The sequence below is a fragment of the Acanthisitta chloris genome, unplaced genomic scaffold (genome assembly GCF_000695815.1).
Source record: "Acanthisitta chloris isolate BGI_N310 unplaced genomic scaffold, ASM69581v1 scaffold15204, whole genome shotgun sequence".
NCBI classification, from domain to species: Eukaryota; Metazoa; Chordata; class Aves; order Passeriformes; family Acanthisittidae; genus Acanthisitta; species Acanthisitta chloris.
Window position 1 is genome coordinate 10,500 of NW_008668887.1, and position 4,154 is coordinate 14,653.

General features: G+C 48.5%; 2 non-coding genes across 2 annotated transcripts; both read right to left on the reverse strand.

The window, feature by feature from the left end:
* Positions 1 to 3,568: 3,568 nt before the first annotated feature.
* TRNAE-CUC lies at positions 3,569 to 3,640 on the reverse strand. The gene has a single exon. It is a non-coding gene; the product is annotated as a tRNA-Glu (tRNA).
* Positions 3,641 to 3,768: 128 nt separating this feature from the next.
* Positions 3,769 to 3,840, reverse strand: TRNAE-CUC. Its single transcript has one exon. It is a non-coding gene; the product is annotated as a tRNA-Glu (tRNA).
* Positions 3,841 to 4,154: the final 314 nt, after the last annotated feature.

Sequence of the window (4,154 nt, forward strand, 5' to 3'; positions counted from 1 at the left end):
TGAGCAAGCTGCAAGCCAAGCTGGTCAAGGACACTGGTGGGGCTGGAATGGGAGGAAGGAGGGAGCAAGATCAGCAGCTCCTGCTGTGGGATGCAGGAGCTGAAGATGGTTAGAGGTGGAGAACAATGAGTGGGGCATTTTATGATTGCTATGTTAATAACCAATTCTATGGTGTGTAAGGTAGGCTAGGAACTGCAGTTAACCAATGCTAAGTGGGCGCTTATAATAGGTGTGTCTGAAAGAATCACTTCTGTAAATAATAAAGTTAGTCAGGAGATAATAACGGCGTCGCCTCTTTGTACATGAGCTCCCACAGATTGGAGCCAGATTCGAGCCTGGAGGTTTATTCTTGGACTGAGACCGAAATCAAGGAGCACAGGGAAGTTCTGGGAGCAGAGAAAGATCCTCCAACCCCATCCGGGGTGAGGATCCTTCAGGATTGAGTCAAGTAGTGCAGAAACTGTTGGAGAACCTCAGGCAAGGTCCTGGTCCTGCCCCATGGAGGGTCAATCCGTGGGATCCTCGTCCCACTCCTGGTTGCACAGGTCGGTCTCGCAGCAGGAGTAACGTGAGGTCAGGCGCGACTCGGCGTCGGACGCGCGTTCCCGCCCGCAGTTCAGGGCGGAAGTGCAGGTTTGCTGGTAGTAAAGGGTCACCTTTCCTGGTGGGAATGGACAGGTAGAGGTCATGGGGAGAAGGAAGCAAAAAAAAAATCCCAGTTTGGAGTCACCTGATGAAAAAATAACCCAACAACCCCCTGAGTTATCCCACCCAGAGGAAATCACACCTTGGCCGGGTTAGGAGAACGTGATGATGGAGGGATGAGCCGAGAGAAAAATCCCACAGGGACTCGTTGGGATGGGGAGTCTCTCCTTGGCCTAGAAGGGACTTCTAAAAACTCTTCAGGAGAACCTCCATGAAGAGGAGCAACTCAACCCCTTGTGTTGACACTTTCCTGCAGCTTCATCCGAACATCCTCAGCCGCTCACAGAATCCACCTGGGCCCAGAAGGACCTTCTTGCCCCAAGGGCAAGGGATGGGTTGACCACCCCCTACTCACCCAAGGTGGTTTTGATGATGGCACATTTCTCCCTGCGCTCGCAGCTGGTGACGTTGGCTCCGCGGAAGCAGCCAACGTACGGAATCTTGTACTTGCAGACGTGGCATTGGAGAGCCTCAACTGCAGCAGAGGAGAATAAGGTGTGAACGTGGAGGTTTAACCAGTAGAGCCATGAGGAAGTTCTATCCTGGAGAAGATGGAGTGGGGAGATACCACCACCAACCACCTCTACCCTTTAAGGAACTCACTTTCCATGGATTCCCAAATTTTCCGTCTCCACTCACCGGCTGCAATGCACAGGATGAGGCTCAACCCTAGCAAGAGCAGCTTCATCTCCAGGTCTTGTCCTCCAGCTGCTTCCTAAGTCCAGCCTAGTTTTCCCTGGAATGAGAACAGATCAGGTGTTCATTCCTGTCACGAGTTCTGTCCATGCTTAGCCTCGGAGAGAATGAAAAAAAAAACCCAACCAGACTAAATTTTCCCAGTGTAGAAGTTTGTGTTGTGCCTTTTTTTTTTTTTTTCAATTGGGGGGGACAATCCTGCAGCCCCTACAAAAAAAAAAACCCTGAAAAAACCAGGGAATTCTCTCTGGTTTTCATCCCAAGGGAATAAAATGATTTTATAGGGGGAAACACCCCCCCCCCCATTTTTTTCCATGTACAGAATTTGTTTCACTTCTTTCTCTTCCCTAGACACAGTGGGAGAAAGTGAACCCCAAAACCAGGAAGATTTGAGGCAAAAATGGGGGAAAAAGTCAGATGCAAGGAAATAAAGGGCAAAATAAATCAGATTTGGGGAACAAAAAGGCAAAAGTTATTTGGTCATGGGAGCTCCAAACAACAACCCTGAGGTGAAGAATCTCATACTCTACTGACTGAGCAAAAAAATCCCTCATTTCCATCCATTTTTTATCCCTAAAAAGAGGTAAAATTTATGCCAGTTTAGTGGTAGTCAAGTGGAAGGAGTTAGGAGGTTTTGGGATGGGGCCAGAAGACATGGAACAATGACACAAAGAGCTCCCCAAAACCCCAGAGAAGACTTTGCTCCTTACCAGATTCCGCGTTCCCCTTCCGTGGTCGGAGCTCCCGTTGATCCCACGATCCCACAGCCTTTATCCTGCTCCCCGAGGCAGGACCTGAACGACCTCAGAGCCACCAGGACTCATTGTTTGGTGCGAACAATGCTCTGGGACACACACCTGGGCAAACACCTCACCAAACCTGGAAAGACCTTCCAAGAGCAACTTCCCTGGAGCCTTTGATCTCTTGGTGTTGGGAAAACATCTCTAGGTCCAACTTGAATCCACTCAAAGTACCCCAAGAAGCAACACAATCCATGGGCTGCACGTGGTAGAGATGTCCAGAGGATATCAGAGCCTGTTGGGTTCATGGTCAAGGTGGGATCTTCTGTCTGGAGGGTCGATCTGTATGGTTACAGCTTTAATTAGTGATGTGTTACTTGGGAGATGATTAATGGACCTGTCTACCTGCCCTAGGTTATTCCCTTAGGCCTCAACGGTGCAAAGTCACCGCGATGTTTGGGCAGGTGTTTGTGGGTTGGTAGCACCAACAGAGACGATGCCGACGACTTCTCAAGCATGAAACTTCTGGAGGAACTCCAAAACCTTCGGGGCACAAACCAAAGTGCGAATCCTCTCCGGGGTCCACAGATGAAGCTCTTGGAGGTTTTGGACCTTCTCCATCAGCCTTGAAGCCTTCAAAATTACTCTCTTGGAGCTTCAAAAAGAGTAATTTTGAAGGCTTCAAAGCTGATGGAGAAGGTCCAAAACCTCCTTTGTAGCACTCAAAGTCTCTTTCTAGACTCCGAACCTTCATTTCACCTTCCCAAACCTCCTCGGAGAGACCAAATCCTCCTTTGTACGACTCCAGCTGCAATTTCCTGGGCTCAAAGCTCCTTTTAAACCCGCAAAGACTCATTTAAAGAAAAAAAGAAGAAAGAGCCAGGAAAAAAAACAGAAAAAGTCGCCGCGGTCTCACGTGGGGCTCGAACCTTCAACCCTGGGATTGAAAATTTGATGTTTTACCAACTGAGCTAACCGAGCTTTGTTTGGGATACAGGGAGAGATTCCCAGGGCAGTGGGATAAGGGATTGGGATCGGGAGAGATTTATTTTCTTTTTGACTGGAAAAAGGGAAGTGTGAGGACAGAGGACGGTGTGGACTCCACGGCTGATGCTCGTAAAGTGAAAATACCTCTGAACTGGAAGGTTTAAGGTGTTGGTTTGGTCAGAAGAAGGGAAAAGGAAGTTTTCCCTGAGGGGGAACGGAAGATGGAAAAAGGAATGCTCCCTGAGAGGGAATGGAAGCCGAAAAAAGACATGTTTCCCTCAGTTGGAATGGATGGTAGAAAAAAAGTGTTCCCTGAGCAGTAATGGATCGTGGAAAAAAGATGTTCCCTGAGCAGTAATGGATCGTGGAAAAAAGATGTTCCAAAGATGTTCGCAGTAATGGATCGTGGAAAAAAGGGAGGGAAAGTGGAAAAAACATAGTTCCCTGACCGGGAATCGAACCCGGGCCGCGGCGGTGAGAGCGCCGAATCCTAACCACTAGACCACCAGGGACTGTGGATTCTTTCTTACCAAACTGGATTTTGGCTCCCAAAAGGATTTGGGTTGGACAAAGTTTTCTCTCCTCCTTTTTTCACCGTCTGAAGGGTAAAATCCTCCCAGCTAAAGTGGAAAAAACATAGTTCCCTGACCGGGAATCGAACCCGGGCCGCGGCGGTGAGAGCGCCGAATCCTAACCACTAGACCACCAGGGACTGTGGATTCTTTCTTACCAAACTGGATTTTGGCTCCCAAAAGGATTTGGGTTGGACAAAGTTTTCTCTCCTCCTTTTTTCACCGTCTGAAGGGTAAAATCCTCCCAGCTCAACTCAACTCAACCCAAACGATTTATTTCCGGGTTTTTTTTTTTTGGCTTTCTGAACACTTTTGACCGCAATTCCATCATTCCACGAGGCTCTTTCTCCGGTCGTTCCACGCAGAGTTCCTGATCTTCCAAGGAAACCTCCAGGTTTGGAAGAGATTCCCTTCAGCTCCAAACATAGGATCGACAAGAGGAATAGGAACAAAA